Below are 23,651 nucleotides of genomic sequence, written 5' to 3' on the forward strand. Positions count from 1 at the left end.
TTACGTTTATTCATCACCTAAAGTATATTATTCCAAAAGCTTATAAATTTAGTTATCTTGCTTTCCTGAAAAGAAATTACAACAACTTTACGGTTCTTTATACTCTAAAATAATGACAAAAAAAAAAAACATTATTTACGACTTGAGATGATTCAGCGACGGTTTTTTCTTATAGGGTTTGTCTTCGCAGTATAAGTTTTAGTTATCCACTACGCACTATTTTAGAGAAACATTTTGAAGTTTTGTGCGGGAAGTGCCCGAAGGAATGGACTGATATGACTTAAACTTTGGACAAAATATTGCGAAGTCCAGAATTTGAAACACATCGGTTGATCTGTTCCAGAGTTATTATGCGCTCGAACTAGACGGACCAACTGGCTAAATCGACTCCAAATTAATTGAGGCAGATTCCGACGAAACATACTAGAAGTCAAAGACCACTATTTCTATGAAGCACATTTTTGTCGTTAGGCTAAAGACTGGGGTACAAAATATGTCAGGGTCATCTGGCCCTGCGTACGTCTTGTTTTCCAAGAAATTGAACATTATTCCAAACCTTTATTTTTTATTTAATTACTTTCAGATAATTTAAAGATTAAAGGTCGTATTATTGATATAATTAAGTGCAATGCATAATTAAAAACTATCACGGTGCTCTTGAAACAATTTTAAATGGAAGGTGCTTACACCTCGGAAATTTTTGCGGATTCTGAAACTACAATGTTTATAGATGAGAACAATCAAAGAACAAAAAAAATCGCCGAAATTTTTAGGTGTAGTTTAGGTTTACGCGATTTTGCTTAGAAACCACATTTTCTATCAAAATGGGACTAAAACAAATATTGTAGATATGAAAATTCTCTACAAGATTGGCCTTTATGATATTCTCGTCGGTTTTACCGTTTTTGAGATATAGAAGTTCAAATTCGGACAATTCAAATTCAATTCAATTCTGTATCGCCCCCTTATAAAACAATGTCATGACTGCAAATTCCCAACTTAAACTTATATATCTAAAAAAATGTTACAACTAAGGATAAGTTACTTAAGCCAGTCTTGTAGAGAATTTTCACAGCTTTAAGATTTTCTCAGGTCACATGTCGATACGACTTACCGTATTCAAGCAAATTCGCGAAACCCTAACAAAAGAAACTAAAAATGTAAACTGAGCTTCCTTATCTCAAAAATGGTACAAGCTGGGAACAAATGATAAAGTCAATCCGCTAGAGAATTTTGACAGCTACAACATTTTCTTTAGCTCAATTTCGATTGGACTTGCGGTTTTCAAGCAAAATCGTAAAAACCTAAAAAACACCTAAAAATGTGAATTTTGACCGCGATTTATTTAAAAATCCCTACAGCGATTTTTTCTTGTTTTTGGATTTTTCTCATCTATGAACACTGCTGATTCAGAATTCACAAAAACTTTCCCTGTGTAAGCGATTTTCATCAAAAGTTAGTTAAGGCGCACCCTACATGACATTGTTTTATAAGGGGGCGATACAGTCAGTGCATTGTCCCAATTTTAACTTCTATATCTTAAAGATGGTAAAAACTACGAAAATACCATAAAAGTCGATCTTGTAGAGAATTTTCATAGCTACAATATTTGTTTTAGACCCATTTTGATAGTAAATGCGGTTTCTAAGCAAAATCGCGAAAACCTAAACAACCCCTAAAAATGTCAACTTAAATCGCGATTTATTTAAAAAGCGCTCCGGCGATTTTTTTTGTTTTTTGATTGTTCTCATCTATGAACATTGTAGTTTCAGAATCCGCAAAAATTTCCGAGGTGTAAGCACCTTCCATTTAAAATTGTTTCAAGAGCACCGTGCTATTCCACAAAGTTTTTAAATGGCAACTTTTATTTTAAATGTACTAATTTTCGTAATTGCTTTCTTTGCCTTACGTCAAGTTATTTACACAAGCTAAAGCAAAGCAAAAAGAATGAAAAGGCAAATTACAATATAATGATAACCAAATTCAGTGAAGGACGATAGCATCATATGTAACAAAATAAAGTTTTCCCATCGTCTCAAACTATGAGGTTCATACATACATACATACACAAAAGTGCACATAATACATGCATGTATAAAACAAAAAACGAAACTAATTTAAGTTTTAATTGATGTGGAAAAGCTATACAAATTTAAGCCAAAAAAAAAAAAGAAAAAGTGTCTGTGTGTAAAAAGACTCAACTTTATGCTAGAAGCATATTAAAGCAAATAATGTACAACCCGAAATTTTCCAAACAATTTTCTGCCATTTCCGATTTAGGATTTTTTGATTTTTCCTTAAGAACGTGGTCATTTTTGTTGCAGTACCTCTCTACTACAATAATTAAGGTACATCAATTTCCGCTAGAAAAAAAAAAACAAATAAGTTTTTGCCCATTCCAACCCCTGAATATTATCCGACCATCATCAAAATCAATACGCTTTTTCCTCTGCGGGACCCCCATTAACCCACGAAATTTCGTGCGATCCGATCAAAATTGCGACCTGTAGCGCAAAGAATTAAAAATAGGATGTATTACCGACTATTGCTACATATCCGTTATTTGGCCACCTTCGCCAACTTACTTTGCATCATTGTAAAGGTGAGATATGCTACTTTCATAGTCAGGCTTTGCTTTTGGAAGCTCCCCAACCAAAGCTGTGATATTAGTCATTATAATTAAAATTGGAAAAATTAAAAGTTGCGTTGTATTAGTGACTATTGCGATATCTTCGATGTCTGACCACCTACTATAACCTACTACACATCGTTGTAAAGGTGATAGTTGCTACTTTCATTAGCAAGTTTTGCTTTTGATATACCCTTTATAGATGCGGAGATATTCGCTTTGAAATAAAACCTTGACTTTTCCCTCCAAATAAGTTTTATGCCCATTCCGAACCCTGAATATTATCCGACCATCACCAAAATCAATAGGCTTCTTCCCGTCTGGCACCCTCATCAACACCCAAAATTTGGTGATGATCCGATCAAAATTGCGACCTGTAGCGTGATTACAAAGTTTAGATGGACGGACACACATAGCCAGATCGACTCAGCTCGACGAGATATTAATTTTGGTATATATAAGTATGGGTCTACGACCATTATTTCGAAGCGTTACAAACTTTTTGGCCAAAACCAAATTATAATACCCACCCCACATAGTGGTATAGGGTATAAATATTTACTCAAACAATTCCCAGGCAAACAAGTAAGCAAAGGCTGTAGTCGGACGGGGCCGACCATGTGATACCCTACACCACAAGCTGTTGGAATTAGCTATGTGCAACCGCCTTGCACACTGAATGTCCGGATTCGATTCCCATCAAATTGTCAGCGATGGAAAAATACCCCTTAGTAACCTTGGCGATATTTCCTGAGTATTTCAGCCATGAAAAACGTCTCTACAAGTAGCAACTTAGGACACGCTGTTCGGACTCGACGATAAACTCTAGGTCACATATCAATAACATAATATGAATCCATTGATATAAGAGAAGCCTCCCTTGCCATTACTGGGATGTTTGTGGAAAAAATATATAAATTATACATTTCTAAAAAATATTCGAAAATTGGAAAATTCACATTGATTAGCCCCTCTTGCTACATCTTCAAATCGTCTTTGAATATCAGGTTCCTTTTGTAACGTGACGAATTGATCACGTACATAAAACCAACAACAGCGACGCCCACTACCACAACATCAATACAACCGGCCAATAAAGAACAGCAAGGCCCACTATAACAACAGCGTCACAACCTATCAATCCATACGCTAGTGGGGTCACTTGCATTTTTGTGGGATATGTGTGTTACAGTGCAGTTTCAGGCAAGCGACAGCATAACAACCGCAGAGTAATTCTCAATTGCTCTGTGCGACTGTACACACTAATACTCCAGTTTCGTTGGGGGAGCCAGCCATACGGGCATGAGTACAGTTGTTGTGTTCGTAGTCCGCCAACCGACACGAGAGTGTTAAGAGGTTGGGAAGTAATTATGAGAGCCACCGCTTTGCGCGGTGGCTAATACATTCACTCCACCTTCGGGTGTTGCTCCACTCCACCTTCGGGTGTTGTTCCACTCCACCTTCGGGTGTTGTTCCACTCCACCTTCGGGTGTTGTTCCACTCCACCTTCGGGTGTTGTTCCACTCCACCTTCGGGTGTTGTTCCACTCCACCTTCGTGTGTTGTTCCACTAGTCAGTACTCGTAGAATACCGTAGAGACTAACTTAGAACTAATACTAACGAACAACAACCCGAACAGCCGAGCCGAGTGCAGAATCACCGAGTGGCCGAACACTTACAATACGAATCCCCGAGTAGCCGAACACCGAATCCCCGAGTGGCCGAACACCTACAACACGAATCCCCGAGTAGCCGAACACCGAATCCCCGAGTGGCCGAACAGCTACAACACGAATCACCGAGTGGCCGAACACTTACAATACGAATCCCCGAGTAGCCGAACACCGAATCCCCGAGTGGCCGAACAGCTATAACACGAATCACCGAGTGGCAGAACACTTATAATACGAATCCCCGAGTGGCCGAACACCGAATCCCCGAGTGGCCGAACACCTACAACACGAATCCTTGAGTTCCCGATTATCTTCAAATCGTCTTCTACGAAACAACGAATAACCCAGTTCCCGATCATCGTGAAATCATCTACTATCCAGCAACGACCCGTAGCGCCGATCATTCTTAAATCGGCTACCATTGAACAACGAATCATCCAGTTCCAGAGCATCTACCAAGTCGTCGAGCTGCCGGCCGTCGACAAAGCGCCTACATCCGAACCGAACAACGGACGTTGAGCACCGATCATCTCATCGCCAGCCACTTCTCAAGTACGAAGCTTTCAACTCCCAACACCCAACCCAAGTTGCCGATTCCCCCAGCGCCAACGATCTGTCCTACTTATGCTAATTAAACCCTTCTTACCGAATACACCATCAGTAGATTGTAAATTAGTTTTGCATAAATAAAATTTCCTATTCTTACCCCCAGGAAAGGGAGATTGTTCGTCTTTCATTCCATAAGGTTTAGTGGGTCCTTATGGCGACCCTGGACACGACTGAGTCTACCCCAGCCTACGACAAAACCCCGTTACAAATGGCGCCCGAGCAGGGACCTGAATCAAAATCGAAAAGCGGCAAAACCGCCACCACCGCCACCGAGGATGAATCAAGTCAGAAATTCGACAAGAAGTTAAAACCGGATTCGTTGGGATGGATCTACCTGTTGAAAAAGGAGCAACTCGTAGAACAATGCCGAACGACAGGCATACAAACAGAAGGTTATACTGTCGAGTATTTAAGAAAGCAACTGGCGGATTGGGTGCGGAAGAAGCGACAGAGAAGCTCGACGGAAGATTTACTTCGTGATTTGGAGAACGAGTTGAAAGCCGAGGAAAAGACGGTTATCACTAAGGAATGTCTACGCGTCCCCGATTCTCAACCTCGCCGAGAAGTGTGCGATTCCGACACAATGAACATAGTGCATCGGTGGAATCTCAAATTCACAGGCGAGGGAGATTTAATAGAATTCCTGGAAAGAATAGAGGAATTAGCGGAATGTTACAGCATACCCCAGGATCGGCTAATCATCACTCTACCTAGTATTCTGGACGGTAATGCCCTCAAATGGTACAGGGTGAAGAGAACCGATATAACGTCATGGAGTTCGTTCCGAGAGGAAGCCGAGAAATTCTACTTATCAAAACGACACCTAGCCCAGTTGGAGCATTCGTTTTATAATCGAAGGCAATATAATCGCGAGAAAGCGAAAGATTTCATTTTGCAGATGCTAACCACCGCCAAACAACATCCCACCCTCCGAACGATGGACCACCTCGATAGGATTTATGACGGGCTACGTCCGGAGTATCGTCACTATGTTCGCCGAAGCGACTTTCAGACTCTCGACGAACTCATCTCCCTCACGGACGATTTCGAGTTGTTGAAGAGGGATGAAGCCCGAACCGAGCGGCCCCATACGTCGCACATGGTTTCACATACAGCTGATGGCTACCATCGCTCCACGCATTGCTGGCGATGTAGGCAGGAGGGACATACCCGGTTCCAATGCCGAAACAACCGAGAATTGTTCTGTTCATACTGCGGTAGAGAGGGTACTCTAACCACTGAGTGTGTGTGCCGGAAGCATTCCAGAGTCGACGTCGATCACCATGGTCGGTACTACATATGGGTCGACATCAACGGACGAGGAATATGGGCTCTTGTGGACACGGGAGCTTCGCTCACCTATATCGACAGCACAGTGGCGAAGTTTTTGGAGATCAAAGGAGTTGTGCCGATTTCGGTCACACGAAAGGTACAGCTTGCCAACCAGCAGATGACCACTTGTGGTCGGGTATACCCAGTAACAATTACCTTCAATGACAAGACAACCCCCACCGAGCAACGTTGCTGCCGACGTTGGCCGAACCTGTGGTGTTGGGGATGGATTTCCTGCTCAAAAGAGGTCTCGACATAATGCTAGATGGGAAGGTCGTCCCTAAAGCCGCGGTCAGGGATCAGTCGGGTCTCCACTACCTGCACGCACTGACAAGCCGAGAATTCTTATCCCCGGAGGAGAACGATCGCCTCGAAAGGTTGCTGCATACCCACCGAGAAGCCTTCGAGAAAAGTGAAGGACTATGCAACAAGGCCGAGCACCGTATCAGGCTTAAGCATCACAACCCCATCAAGCAGAGGTGCATGCCGGCGATGCTGAAAATCATCAACGAAGAGATAGATGCACTTCAGGCCGAGGATAGGATCGAGGCATCTCACAGCGCATATAGCTCTCCGATTGTTTTGGCGCGGAAGAAGACGGGCGGTTGGAGAATGTGCATCGACTACCGACAGCTTAATAATGCCAGTGAGCCGGACGCCTACCCACTGCCCCAGATCAACGCAATTTTAGATCAATTAAAGGAATCTAAATTCATATCGTCGTTGGACCTCAAAAGTGGGTACTGGCAGATACCACTGGAGCCGTCATCACGACCATATACCGCATTTACAGTTCCGGGACGGGGACTGTTTCAGTGGAAGGTGATGCCGTTCGGCCTGCATTCCGCGCCGGCCACATTCCAACGAACCCTCGATTCTATCGTCGGGCCAGATCTACATCCATTAGTGTTCGTGTACTTGGATGATATAATCATCCTGGGTCGAACGTTTTCGGAGCACTTAAGGATTTTGGACGAAGTGCTACGTCGTCTGGAGGAAGCTGGAATGAAGATCAACTTCGACAAATGTGATTTTGTACGCACACGCATTCGGTATCTGGGCCACATAGTGACGTCTGAAGGAATCCGAACGGATCCGGAGAAAGTCGACGCCGTAAGGAATCTACCACCCCCTCCAACTTGATGGAGTTACGACGGGTGCTGGGAATAGCATCGTGGTATAGACGTTTCGTCCCAAACTTCTCGACCATAGTCGGTCCGTTTAATAGGTTGTTAAAGAAAGACGTCAAGTGGGTATGGGGTGTGGAACAGGACGCAGCGTTTAAAGAAGTGAAGCGCGCCTTAACCGAAGCCCCTGTCCTGTGTTGTCCCGATTTCGACCGTCCGTTCGTCCTCCAGACCGACACCAGTCAAGAGGGTTTGGGAGTAGTCCTCTTCCAACGACACGGTGAGCACGAAGCTGTAATCGCGTACGCGAGCAGGACTCTGTCGGATCTGGAGAGGAAATATTCGACCACGGAGAAGGAATGTCTTGCGATGCTTTGGGGAATTAGAAAAATGAGACCTTATCTGGAAGGATATCGGTTCACGGCGGTAACCGATCATCACTCTCTAAAATGGCTGCATTCCTTACAGAACCCATCTGGGAGACTAGCCCGATGGGCTTTGGAGATGCAGCAATACGATTTCGACATTGAGTATCGGAAAGGCAGTCTCAATGTTGTAGCCGACGCTCTCTCCCGAAGCCCCATGCCCACAACGGAGGTCGATCAGTCACTGGCAATCACAGCGGTGGAATGGTATGACCGAATGTTGCGTTCGGTCCGCACGACCCCAAAGAAGTACCCGGATTTACAAATAATCGACGACCGTCTCTATAAGCACATACCCCGTAAAAGCCCCGTCGACCCACGCCCGGAGTGGAAAATATGTGTTCCCGAAGGAGGTCGTGCGGAGATTTTCCGAAAGCACCACGATGCTATGGAGGCTGGTCATTTAGGCGTTTTTAAAACCCTGAAGAGGATAGAGGAAAATTATTACTGGCCTGGTATGGCACGGGATGTTAGGCACTACGTACGTAGCTGTGAAATATGTGCTCGATTTAAACCGGACCAGTCTGCGCCGAAAGGCCACATGGAGACCATGCAGTGCGATTCACCCTGGGAGGTGATCTGCGCAGACTATGTGGGGCCCCTCCCACGTTCGACGAGAGGGAATACATCCTTGCTGGTGATTGTCGACAAATTTAGTAAGTGGGTAGAACTATTTCCTACTCGGCAGGCCACGGCGAATGATGTAATACGGGCTCTGAAAGAGAGAGAGAGAGAGGCTGTCCCAAAAGGGTCGTGACAGATAACGGTTCGCAGTTCACCAGTAAAGCGGTTGAAGACTTCTTACGTACGCATGGCATAGAACATCGGACGACGGCGTTCTATGCACCCAACGAAAATCCTACGGAACGAACGAATCGTGTGGTGAAGACAATAATTTCGCAGTATGTGGGTGGTGATCATCGGCACTGGGACCAGTACCTTCCGGAGGCAGCTTTTGCTATCAACACGGCAGTCCACGAATCCACGAAATTCGCGGCGGCGGAAATTTTGTTCGGCCACAACCTGGCGAGTCACCACACAGGTCGTCCTGCAGACCTATAGGAGCCCTCCTTCAATATGAAAGATATTGGCAAACTGTGGGAGCTAGCGAAAGAAAACAATGGGAAGGCGTCGGAAAAGCAGCGAGGCCATTATAACTTACGGCGAAAGAAATGGACCCCTGAAGTTGGATCAGCGGTATGGAGGAAGGAACGACCGCAATCTTCGGCAGTTGGTAATTTTACACACAAGCTGGCGGAAAGATTTTCTGGGCCATACACGGTTACGAAGATCGTGCATTCAAACATTGTCGAGCTGGATGATGCGGAAGGAAGGAAGGTGAAGGCTCACGTGCAGGATCTTAAGCTCGTGAAACCGAGATGAAATGTGAGGAAAATCTTTGAAGTAAAAAAAAACAAAAAAAAAAATTAATTAATGAATGAATGAAGCCAATCAAAAAAAAAAAAAAAAAAAAAAAAAAAAAAAAGGTGCGCAACACAAAAAATAAAAAAAAAATAAAAAAAAAATATTATGCCCCCAAATTTATTTTCAATTTTCTTTTCCTTCACATTTCTCTTGGGCACACTATAAAAGGACGCGCAGCCACTCCTTCACCAATCAGTACAACGCCAGACGTCGAAGGGCAAACATCTCATGGAGCGTAAAAACACTAAACCAAGCAAGCCACCGACTGTGCGCCACCCCCAGCAGCAGCCCCTAGGCCATTTCTACCCCCTCCGGAAGCTCGCCCCAGAGTAACTGCCGACATACAGTTGGTTCCCCCATCTCAACCCGGAGCCATTCCTCGGATCATTCGTACTACCGGACCACCACCACCACCATTAGTGCCGATAGCTGGCTGCAGTGTGACCCATCGGCCGACGGAACCAGCAGCCACGACGGGAAGATTGCTTACGAATCGGAATGTCAGGTTCTCCAAGATGTCAATCTCGCAGCCCACGCCACGAGGTAACACGAACCCTGAGAATGTAGTTGTCGCTACATTGCGACGGGAACCTCAGCAGGAACAGGTCGTCCAGCCAGTCGGGGCTGCCACCGCGTCGGCACCGATTTCGCGTGAACAATCGTTGCAGAACGTTCCACCGACGCATGAGGTGAAAACTATCGAGTCCGCACCAGTTCGCCAAGACAACTCGTTACAGAACGTCCAACCGGCCGAGCAGGCGAAAACGAACGCGAACGAACCTGAACCGAAGAGGAAGAGCGCGAGCCGGGGTAGGTGGAAGAACTTTGATGTCATGGGCTACCTGAAGTCCATTAGGATTCCTCGACCAAAGTCCTCGTGCAGGCACATTCAGTATGTCCGGGAAAGACCGGGAAAACCGGGTGTACAGGTAACTGTTTACCACGACGGAAGGGTCCGATTGCGGTGTCTACAGCAAGAACACTTCACTACAGCGGAGGAGCAGTAAGGACGAAGTAGCTGCTGTCTTTTTTTATAATTGAACTAGCTGACCCGGTCCGCGTTGCTGGCCCGTTGTTTGGGTTCTCCGTGTAAACTTTAGTTATCTATCCAGTATTGATACACCCATAATTAGGCATCCCTCTAGAAACTTCATAATATAAATCAATGTTTTGACATAAATTCCATATAATGGTATCCCCCAAATTTAAGATATAAAATCTCTTTTATTATACCCTTCACCATAAATCGACAGTTTAAAGCACTTTGTGACCCACATATAATAGTCGGTGCACGTCAATTGACATTGCTATATATTGGATTTTTGGTCTCGGTTGGGGTCGTAATTATTACTGCAAAGAATTGTTGGTATAGGTCCACGTTTTGATATAGCTCCCGTAGAACGGTACCGGCTGATTTTCGCTATTTTTGATGATTTAACATCATTATCACACCGAAATGGCTGAAATCTGGTTTTAATATATTTTAAAGAGGAGGGCATAAATATTCGTATCGACCGAAAGACACGCCTTTTTATTTGCGCTCGGTATGTAACAGTAATAGGTTCACGTTTTGATATAGCTCCCATAAAACAGTACCTCCCGATTTTCGATAGTTCAGAGATATAGCCTCTGTTCAGTATACGTCCTCGTTTTGATATAGCTCCCATAGAACGGTGGCGCCTGATTTTCGCTATTTTTGGTGGATTTAACCTCATTCAGGCCGATCGAACGTAACACTTTTTTTCTTCGCGCTCTATATGCAATAGTGGTAAAATACCCCTCAGCGAAATGTATGTTCCTTTGGGATATGTATGGCAACATTTATGTAATTCATAAAAAATTACTTCTATAAATTGTAGTTGTTATTATCGAGATTTTGCTGTATTTAAAAAATGTATCTTTACCTAGCTATTCCAAGGACTGAAATCAATTCTCATGAAGTTTCACTCCCACATTTTGAGATTTTATCCGTAATTATAATATTTTCAAAAATCGAACACGATCGCGGTATTCTGATTCCAATGATGATATTGTATTGTATATCAATAACTTTGTCTGATTTCCAATGGATCTTTCTGGAATTTCGATCTTGTGACATCTCAAGTTATCCGCATTGTACTGTATTCCAAAATGTGGAGTTGATCGCGTTGTCCCACTTATTGTTTAGTGTTCAGCGTTTATAGCGTTTTTTAGGCATGCTTACAAAATCATGTATATTATTTGAAATAATAATTGTTTGCAAATTTTGTGATGACCGCGATATTTCACTTTTCGCGATATTTCACTTCCGCGAAGACCATTCAGGGTCAAGACAGTAATTACAGTAGTATTGCAAACAATCTGTAAACAATACGTTCAAAAATATCATGGACTTCAGATTAAAAAAAAATTTTGAAGGAGAACCTCCGGTCACTACACTTAGCCGTATTAAAATAGCTCACGACCGCGCTATCCCACTTGTTCAAGCTAGTGTTTATATCATTTTTGTGTCACGCTTTCTAAAATTATGTATATTAATTTAAATAATTCATTTTTGAAAACTTTGTGATGACCGCGATCATTCAGGGAAAACAATCTGTAAACAATACGTTCAAAAATATCAAAGATTTCAGATTTTCTTAAAAACATTGTGGGGGAGGACAACCGGTCACTATAAAAACAGCTTACGACAGTTCTAATTAATTGAAATAATACATTTTTGAAAATTTTGGGATGACCGCGATTTTCACTTCCGCGACGACCATTCAGGGTCAAGGCTGTAATTACCATAGCATTGCAAACAATTTGTAAACAAAATATTAAAACGTATGTTGAATTTCGCGGTTTTCTTAAAAAAATTGTGGGGAGGACCACCGGTCACTACACTTAGCGGGATAAAAAAATAGATTACGACCTATTCTCAGACCTAAAAACTCCACATACAAAATTTCATAAGATTTCCCAGTCGATTTTTCGGAATTTCTATATAGTGACACCTCAAGTTATCGGGATTTACTGTATTCCAAAATATGGCGTTGACCGCGTTATCCCACATATCGAATCCAGTGTTTTAGCGGTTTTGTAGTCACGCTTACTAAAATTAGGTATATTATCTGAAATAATACATTTTTGAATAATTTGGGATGACCGCGATATTTCACTTCGGCGACGACCATTCAAAAAAATATATAGCCTATTTTCACCACCGGTGTTCCCAGTACATTATCTGAAATTTTCAAGAAAATCTATTCAGCCGTTTTTGAGTCTATTCGGAACATACAAACATACAAACATACAAACAAACAAACATACTAACATACACACATTGCCTTTTATATATTAGATATTGTGTTAAATATGTATGAATTATTTTAGTTTCTTTTGAAAACTTGGATTTGTATTTTTTTTTTGAAATGAAATATATTGTTACTTTAAGTATAAGAATACAAAAGGGGAAAAAAACAATTGAAGTACAAACGGCTCCTTACAAAAAAAAAAAAAAAAAAAGAAAAACAAAATGAAAAAAAAAAACAACAAAACAAAAAAAAAGAACAAAAAATTGTAACATTGAATTAAATTAAGATACTATTGAAATATTAAAGTATCACTTTCCTAAGCGGGGGGGAGATGTAACGTGACGAATTGATCGCGTACATAAAACCAACAACAGCGACGCCCACTACCACAACATCAATACAACCGGCCAATAAAGAACAGCAAGGCCCACTATAACAACAGCGTCACAACCTATCAATCCATACACTAGTGGGGTCACTTGCATTTTTGTGGGATATGTGTGTTACAGTGCAGTTTCAGGCAAGCGACAGCATAACAACCGCAGAGTAATTCTCAATTGCTCTGTGCGACTGTACACACTAATACTCCAGTTTCGTTGGGGAAAGACAGGCTTGCTACTGCAGGGAGCCAGCCATACGGGCTTGAGTACAGTTGTTGTGTTCGTAGTCCGCCAACCGACACGAGAGTGTTAAGAGGTTGGGAAGTAATTTTGAGAGCCACCCCTTTGCGCGGTGGCTAATACATTCACTCCACCTTCGGGTGTTGTTCCACTCCACTTTCGGGTGTTGTTCCACTCCACCTTCGGGTGTTGTTCCACTCCACCTTCGGGTGTTGTTCCACTCCACCTTCGGGTGTTGTTCCACTCCACCTTCGGGTGTTGTTCCACTCCACCTTCGGGTGTTGTTCCACTCCACCTTCGGGTGTTGTTCCACTCCACCTTCGGGTGTTGTTCCACTCCACCTTCGGGTGTTGTTCCACTCCACCTTCGGGTGTTGTTCCACTCCACCTTCGGGTGTTGTTCCACTCCACCTTCGGGTGTTGTTCCACTCCACCTTCGTGTGTTGTTCCACTAGTCAGTACTCGTAGAATACCGTAGAGACTAACTTAGAACTAATACTAACGAACAACAAACCGAACAGCCGAGCCGAGTGCAGAATCACCGAGTGGCCAAACACTTACAATACGAATCCCCGAGTAGCCGAACACCGAATCCCCGAGTGGCCGAACACCTACAACACGAATCCCCGAGTAGCCGAACACCGAATCCCCGAGTGGCCGAACAGCTACAACACGAATCACCGAGTGGCCGAACAATTACAATACGAATCCCCGAGTGGCCGAACACCGAATCCCCGAGTGGCCGAACAGCTACAACACGAATCACCGAGTGGCAGAACACTTATAATACGAGTGGCCGAATCCCCGAGTGGCCGAACACCTACAACACGAATCCTTGAGTTCCCGATTATCTTCAAATCGTCTTCTACGAAACAACGAATAACCCAGTTCCCGATCATCGTGAAATCATCTACTATCCAGCAACGACCCGTAGCGCCGATCATTCTTAAATCGGCTACCATTGAACAACGAATCATCCAGTTCCAGAGCATCTACCAAGTCGTCGAGCTGCCGGCAGTCAACAAAGCGCCTACATCCGAACCGAACAACGGACGTTGAGCACCGATCATCTCATCGCCAGCCACTTCTCAAGTACGAAGCTTTCAACTCCCAACACCCAACCCAAGTTGCCGATTCCCCCAGCGCCAACGATCTGTCCTACTTATGCTAATTAAACCCTTCTTACCGAATACACCATCAGTAGATTGTAAATTAGTTTTGCATAAATAAAATTTCCTATTCTTACCCCCAGGAAAGGGAGATTGTTCGTCTTTCATTCCATAAGGTTTAGTGGGTCCTTATGGCGACCCTGGACACGACTGAGTCTACCCCAGCCTACGACAAAACCCCGTTACACTTTTTGGAATACACCTAAAACAAATAAGTATATATACCATGCAATGGTTTATTTGATAATTGGAAAAATTGCGAGTTTATTGAAGAACTATCGTCCAAAATTGTGCACTTGTACTAGAGATGGGCGCGTGCCTAAAAAATTAGGCACGAACATGCACGAACACGGACCAAAATTTTTATGCACATTCACGCACAAACACGGCGTTTTTTGAGAAGGCACGAACACGCACACTCACGCACGAAATTACAACAAAAGAGAAATCGATATAGGTGTACATTTATTTGTTCAAAAATATATTCATATGAAGTTTTTGATTTCCAGATTCACTTTTGGCAGTTTTGTTGAGATTTACTTTTCGATTTCCTTTATTTTTTGCTGTGGTGATGCTGTTCATCAGCAAAACATTTCAGTATATTTTCTGATTTTTTTCGACCAACGGTTCCAGAGCGCCTTGAAAAAGTCGAGTTCTATGAAAACTATATGCAAAGAAATACTCATAACTTCTTTAATATTGGTCCAATTTGAAAAAATCTTTTTTTTTTTTTGTTTATTTTGTTGTATTTAATAAAAAATAGAAAACAATTTGGAACAGTGGAATTGGATTCAATTTTCGCGATTCCATATTTAAAATCAATTTTTAACAATGACCCTTAGATTTTCTTGATTTTTTTGTTGTATAAAACTACGATCAGTTACAAAAACTTTAAGTCCTATTTAGTAGTGGGATTCGAATGATTACTATTTTTTCTTAATTTTTTGAAATTTGTCAATATAACCCACACACCCACCACTATGTGACATGACATGTTTCGCCTTTGGTAAGGCTCCTCAGACATATCGGATGTGGGACGGCTTCGCTATCATCTAACTTTTCCTCTTTCAAATGCAATTTGTTTTTACAACGCTGAATATTTTTTCAATCATTATATGGCTTTCATGACCAACGCTTAGCGTAGTCTTTGAAATTTTTCCTTTACCAGGTTGAAACATTTGTTATTTTACTAAAACAATTAAAAAATAAAAAAATATTTTTTAACATTTGTTTTGTTGTTTTATTTAGGAATTTATCTTAAACATCGTAAAAACAGAGTTATTTTTAGATTTTGAAAATGGATTAGCTATTACTGTACCAGCCGGACAATAAACTAACTAAGCTGATGATTAAATTACTACAGCTCGGGGATTGTATGACTGAGAATCCGAGCCAAATAATCCACCAAATATTAAAGGGATTTTTTGCCCGAAGATTATTATTTAGATACGAAAGAGGATTTGAATATGAAATACGTAATGTTTAAACAAATCGCGGGAAAAAAACTTCACTCCACTAATGCTGGTACACCAATACACCATTCTTAAAACCGCAAATAAAGATGTTTTTAATATGTTTACGATAAATTCCTAAATAAAACAGCAACACAAATGTAAATAAATGAAACTTATTATGTTTTTGGTAAAATAAGATATTTTGCGCAGTAGTATATAAGAAAAACGTTATTGACAAATGTAAAAAATTTAGAAAAAATAGTTATTATTCGAATCCCACTACCAAGTAGGACTTAAAATTTTTGCATTGATCGTAGTTTTATAAAAAAAATTTTCAAGAAAATAGAAAGGGTCAATCATTATGAAAAATTGATTTTAAATATTATTAAATAGGTGATACAACAACAAAACATACTAAAAAGATTTTTCAAATTGGACCAATATTAAAGAAGTTATGAGTATTTCTTTGCATATAGTTTTCATAGAATTCGACCTTTTCAAGGCGCGAAATCCCTGGAGCCGTTGGTTGAAAAAAATCAGAAAATGTGCGGAAATGTTTTGTTGATGATCTTAGTACTTAGTTGGCCCATTACAGATCATTTGTTCCATAGACCGAACTAAGAAAAGATCTCCATTCCTCTCTGTTTTTCGCTTGACTTTTTGGAATACCGCGCCTTTCCATTTCTTCATCCACTTGTTTGCTCCATCAAAGCTTAGGCCTGCCGATTCTGCGTGCACCGCCATGGGGCATGTATTCATACGCCTTTTTAGCGGGTTCATCATCGCTCATTCTCATGATATGGCCTAGCCAACGCAATCGTTGCATCTCGATACGTTTAACTATATCCATGTCTTTGTATAGCTTATATAGCTCGTGGTTCATACGACGTCGATATTCACCGTCAACGCAAATCGGCCCGTATATCTTTCGAAGAATTTTCCTCTCAAACACACCAAGCACTGCCTTATCTGCTTGCGCAAGTACCCATGCTTCGGAGCCATACATTAGCACGGGTAGTATCAGCGTTTTGTATAGTGTTATTTTTTGTTTGACGAGATGTGGCTTTGTTTTTAAATTGCTTACTGTTGATGATCACCACAGCAAAAACTAAAGGAAATAAAAAACCTCTTATTGAAAAATTGTCCCAGTTCACTCAGAGAAATCCCCATATGTACTTCTAATTTTTCTATTCTTATTTAAAAACATTATTTTGTCCAAGTTAGAACTCAAAAGCCTAGTACGTCTTTCGTTGTTAAAGCCAAAAATTTCCTGGCTAATTGTTTTGAATATTTTAGATTAGACTGTTTCCAAAAGTGTAAAACATCAGTCTGGCTAGATACGGCACTCGATAATAAGTATCAATTTCTGTATCAATTGGAGACTTTTTCATTTTTCGTCTTTTTGCCATTTTGATCCCAAAATCTGAAAATTCTTGTAAATGTGGCATTGTAATTTCCTGCTCATCATTAGAAAAATTCTACGTTCTCACTTTGTATACCAAGTAACATTGTTTTTACATTAGCTAATAAAAAATTCGTCTCCTTAGACGGCGGAAATAAAAATGTCCCTATAAGATGTGCCATTGTTTGTACAAATCGTTTAATAAATGATAGTTTAGTTTTAGCTTTCAAATCTTCCATGAATTGAGTCAATGGTATTAATTGGGCAGACTTTCAAAAGTTTTTTAGACCAAAGGGCAAATATGTGAATAGTAGGGTACTTTTCCGAGCTTAATTTTTCGGAACACTCTTTGAATATTTTATGAAAATCCAATAGAGGTTCTAGCAAACTTAAAGTCAGATATACGATCCAACTCTTTCTTTTTTAGGAAAGTACTCTTATTAATCTCACTCTGGGTTTGGTATATGCTCTCAAGCAACGTGTTCTTATATCTAGTTTAAAATATCTGTTTAAAATATCTTACCATAGACTAATGAAAACATGGACGAAGGAATACTCAATTTTGCGCCGTCAAGTTACGCAAACACGAAAACTCAAAAAAGTTCGAAGAAAATTTTTGCGGAAAATGACAACATTTTCATGGATATTTTTATCTGAGGATATAGTTCCCATCAAAAACTAACCCCAAGTTGTCTTTTGAAGGAACAAAATATTTATTAACTTGTATTTTCTGGCATTTTATTTTGAGTTGCGTTTTCAGCATACTCAATTCGAACATACTCGGTGAGAGCTTTCCGTCGTCTATAAATTCATTAGTCTATGATCTTACAAGGTTTTTTGGGCAGTCAATCAGTCAATCCCAATTCGGGAAAAGATGTTTTTCAATAACATCATCTATAACAGATAATACAGTCAGATAAACATCTGATTTGCAAAGAGAGTATATTGCGTTAACCCTCTGGGTAGTTTTTGTGTTTGCTTCTCTCATGAACAAAACAAATTGCAAACAAACATCATCTTTTTTTACTCATACTCTGGTCTCTCCATAACAAAACGGCAATAAGTACCAGACTACAAAAACGAAGCAAATAATTTTAGGAATTTTTGGTCGGTTTTCTATTCTTGTTCGATTTTCGTGTTTTATATGGTCTCTTGCACGACTTCTAAAGGGAGACCAAAAATTTAGCACGATCGTGTCACATAGTGCAGATCGTGTTTAGTCGTGTCGTGCAAAACCGTGTCGAACAAAAAAACACGATCACGCACGGCCAAAAATTTATTCCGGCACGACACGCACAAACACGGCGTTTTTCGAGAAGGCACGAACACGCACTACTCACGGCACGACACGCGCCCACCTCTAACTTGTACCTCACATATGTTTCGAAAATAGTTCATTGTGGGCATATATTGTGATATCTAAAATATATTTGATTCCGGTGGAAATAACTAACAATGAATAGAAATTCAAAAATTTGCATGCAAACAAATTTATAAATCCCAAAATTATTCATATTCAATTACACAGCAAAGAAGACAGTATAAGTCAGTTGCGATAACGGTGATACACCCTCAGCCTCTAACACGAGTTTGCTGTAGGTATCGTAATATAGGGCTATACCAAATCAATTTTAGTAGGCTAACTTCTGAGTTTTGGAACTTCTGGACTATTAGGTATGACTTACCCCGGAAAACGGTCCAGACTAGTGACCGTGAAAAGAATCTTCTTCAAAAAAATGATAATAAAAATCAAAAAGATCCGATAGGGGTCCTCAAACTGCACTTACCCCAATTTTGTGTGGGAGGTACTCGAAGGACGGACCGATATAGTCCATTTCAACCTGACACAGGACTGGATGAAATAATACGATGTGTAAAGTTTCGATTAATCATAAAATCCCCTTGAGAGTTATCTTGCGGATTTGCGGCGCAAGTACAATCTGCCGAATATTGTGTGGGAGGTACCCTAAGGTGTGGACCTATATAGTCTTACCCGATCTATATCTGGAAAATTTGGAACAAATCGATTGCTCACTTCGCCAGTTATAGTTCACACAAAAACAAAGTTTGGTCAAAATATTACGATGTATAAAATTTGGTTGTAATCGGTAGATCCGTTCGAGAGTTATCGTGCGCACCTGCCAGCTAGACATTAAGAGAAACAGAAGAACGGACAGGGCTAAATAGACTCCAAATTGTCTGAAACGAAACATACTTGGGGTCTTGGGGTCTAAAGCCAATATTTCGATGAGACACATCTTTGGTCGTATTTTGTTTGTATCCCCTTTACCCTAAATCCAGAGGTATAAAATAGGTCGCGAGGCGACCCCATCCTTCAATATTTGTATAAAAAATGCAATTTGGCAACTGTACTGAAGACAATTTGTAGCATGGGAGGAAATTGTGGTTCTCTACACAAAACCCGTTATATATTAGGCAGTAGGCCCGTTATCTAGCAGGCACATTATTGCAATTTGCATCAGGGGATAGATCAGTAGTTAGTATTCCATATGTAGGCCACTTTGCCGGTACGAGTATATGCTCTCCAGGAATTAAAATATGGACCAAAAATAAAATTTGTATATTTTTCATACGAAAGTAAGGTCTATGTCACCCGCTAAATAATATCAGATCATCAAACTTTCGTGACTATTGAGCTATAATTGCGATCTCTAGTGTGTTAATTTCTACACTACAAACAAAATACTGAATATATTACGCTGTAGCTCTGTTATCTGATCACGTATATCAACGTAATCGACATCAGTGCAAACTTCAAGAGATCGTCTTCCAAATATAACTCAAGAGGGAAGAATGTGTCTTTCAGGAACAAAGATATATGCTAAATATTAAAATTTTTCAAACAAAAGTTCTGGTCCCTCTAAATATATTCTGATCGGCATCTCAAATTGCAATCTACTTCCTCGTCACATACTCTTACCATATTTAAAATTTCGCGTTGATCGGACTATTACTGCGACCTGCAGAGCCGCTACAAAATTGGATAAAAATTATGTTTTTGGTCCATTTCCGCAAGTAAAGTGTTGCAAAAACTGTAATTGCAACCGAAAGTTCTTGAAATGAAACACAAACAGTAGCAAATTCATATTCGTACAACAAAATATGTATGTGTCAAAAAAACACGATTCGAGAGCTGGTCCTAAACCGGACTTTTCCGAAATTTTGTGTGGGAGTTACACGAAGGAGTGTCGGGTAGAAATTTCACGATGTGCAAAGTATTGTTACTGCCTTCAAGAGTTATCATGTGCACAAATTTTCCAAACATTTTCCAAGTTTTCTGTGGGAAGTACCGGAAGGAGTCGACCGATATAACCCATCTTCGAACTTAAACTAAGTTTGAACAAAATATTACGAAAGCCAAATTTTGGACCGAATCGGTTGATCCATTCGACAGTTATCGTTGCGTTCCAGCCAGACAGACAGGCGAACGGACATGGATAAATCGAATCCAAATTATCTGAAACGGATTTCGTCCATACATGCTTGGGGTCTAAAACCATTATTTCGATGAGTCACATTTTGCCCGTATGAAAGTGTAATTACCCTCGTTGGCATAAAAACGAATAACTGACAAAATTGACATCAATAGAAGGCCAGGGTATGGCACAAAGATATAAGCAATTTTGACATAAAATTGCAGTTAACCCGCACAACCTCAAGCAATGAAACTTCTTCTGAGTCACGAATCTTACCTGTTACGAAAGTGACCATGTGCGTAATTCGCGGTGTATATATTTTTATACCCTCAGCATTTATGCTAACGAGGGTATACATACATATATGTATGCAATCTACTCGCTGAAGTCAATTCGAGAGAAATTTTTAGTAACAATTATGCTCATTAAAATAATTAGCGTTTTTACAACATTTTCTTTCTTAAAAGTCGAAATAAAACCGCCATAACTTTTGTCCGCAACAACTAAAAATTGGCGCGCGAGCAGAGTCGTGCTGAGCAATTTTTTCTTAAACTATATACCAAAAATCTTTGATGTAGCGCAAAAAAAATGTAGCCTTGTTTGATATGGATTATGAAATAATTGACAATATTTCGTCTGTTATCCCTGCTTTTTCTCTATTAGACGTTATGGTACCTTACATATTATTAATTATGTTGTTGATGGATCCTTTAACATCATCCCATATATTTTCAAATGCCCTCCGTGTACGATCAAAACATCGGCAGTTTTGGCAAATAAAGCTTTACAGTATATTTTATTTTCCATTGAGGGTCATATTTTTGTGATCCAAGGAAAATTCATGTCTGTGAATAGTGGTTTATATTATCACATACGAGTATGTACGTGATTAAGTCAGACTGCAGCCCGTTATCACCTAAAGAGGCAATGATGAAAACCTGATGAAAAAACAAGAACGTAATGTTCATAGTTACTCCACAATGTAAACAAGCATGAGCAATCCCCAATTGGCTTTTTATGCTAATTTAACAAAATTTTATTTTATTTTGTTTGGAAAAGAAAAAAACAACTTCAAAAATAAACGCTTATTACAACAACTCCCACAAATGAAAAGAAAAGACATTTCAATGTTAAAACAAACTCAACAAACTACAGACAGACAGATATGTAAAAATATTGGCAACAATTGAAATGACATTTCTAGTTTTGTTATCATTCAGTTCTTCGCTATTTGGTGGCGAATCCAAGCAAATTTGAATAGTTTGAATCATTTCCGCATGAACATTTGTAAATTTTATGACAAACATCATCACATACATATAGTAAAATCAATATATCATTAGCAACACATGGCAGGTGTTATACTTAAAGGGCCTTACGGATGTGGGTATTTTTCAAAGGATATATTGAAGAAAAGGTTTAAGGTAATCAAATATCTCAAATCTTTCTATGGTAAAGATATTTAAAATACTGTGAATGACAGTCAGCAAAAAAAAATTTCATATCGACTAAAAATGAAGGAGCCAGACTGGAAGACCCATTTGAACTGGAGTAGAAAACATCGAGGACTGGGCGGTTTTACGATGAGTCTATGTTTAATTTAAAGTACTCAGATGGTAAAAGGCGTGGGCCATATTGGCAACCGTTAAATCCTAAATATTGCAAAGACACTGTAAAACATGGAGGCGGAAGTTTTTTTGCTTGTCGTCGACTGAATAAGTCGGTGTCTACGGTTCTTCTGTGAATCGTTATTTTGCTAATTTGTAAACCTATACGATTTGTATTTGACCAGAGGATGCTTCAGTATCATTTTTGGATGAATATGAACAATATCGGCTAATGTTTTGGTGTAGCCCCCTTATAGCAGTACCTTCCGATCTTCGGTATTTTGGATATTTAAGCCACATTTTCCTACTAAATTAGCTGTAATTTGGTACTTAGGGTTCCTAGTGGTCACTAAACATACCCGCCAAAAATCGTGAACCTGGGTCCACGTTTGGGTATAGCCCCCATATAACAGTAACTCCCGATTTTCAGTATTTTGAGGATTTGAGCTAAATTTTCCGAAAATCAATTATTTCGCCTGCAATAGTTAATGATTTAGTATCCTCTATGTCTAAAAGATGTGTTTGTGTCATCCAGAATAGAGGATACGAAACGAAATATTGATATCAATAGTTTTTGTTGTACCTCAAATTGGGGGGTGCTTTAATTTGTCCGCTTATATTTGCGACCTAAAATGTTTTTTGAATTTTAACTTTTGTTTATTAAATTCTGAATTCCTTATTTTTGAGTTTTCCAATAATAAAGATATAAATAAATAGAAAGAAAAATAAAAAATAAATTTGTTACTTTGTTTTCTTAAAAAAATTATCATTTTAAAAAAATGTACTGATGCGGATACTGTATATGACAAAGAAGATGCTTGCAATTTGAGATGGTGATCGGATGATATTGAGAGGGTTAAATAAACCATAACTTTTGTGTGAAAATTGTGAACATTTTTTATATACCGGTTGTATCTTTATTCCTGGAAGACACATTCCGCCCACGTAAAAAATATTTGCGAGACCAACTCTTGCCCTTTCCATTGATGTCAATTATATTATATTATCAAGTTTTTCGCTTGAAGTGTAATAACAAGCACAATTTAGGTCGAAGAAGATGCCTTCAATTTTGGATGATGATCCGATATTATTTAGCGGGTGAAATGGACCATTACGTTTGTATGAAAAAATATACAAATTTTATTTTTGATGCATATTTGTATTCCTGGATGGCATATACGGGCAAAGTAGCCTATATATGGAAAAATAAATACTGATATTTTCCCTGATGCAAATTGCAATAATGTGTCTGCTAGGTTACGGGCCTACTCCCTAATATATAATGGGTTTTGTGTAGAGAACCATAATTTCCTCTCATACTACAAATTGTTTCAATCATGACAGAGAAATTTTCAGTTCAGTTGTCTAGTTGAACTTTTATACAAATATTGCAGAATGGGGTCGCTTCGCCACCTATTTTTTACCCTCAGCCTTCAGGTTAATACAAAATATACAAAGTACGACCAAA

Source organism: Musca autumnalis, unplaced genomic scaffold, assembly GCF_047663935.1.
Source record: "Musca autumnalis isolate F117 unplaced genomic scaffold, ASM4766393v1 scaffold_4, whole genome shotgun sequence".
Classification (NCBI taxonomy): Eukaryota; Metazoa; Arthropoda; class Insecta; order Diptera; family Muscidae; genus Musca; species Musca autumnalis.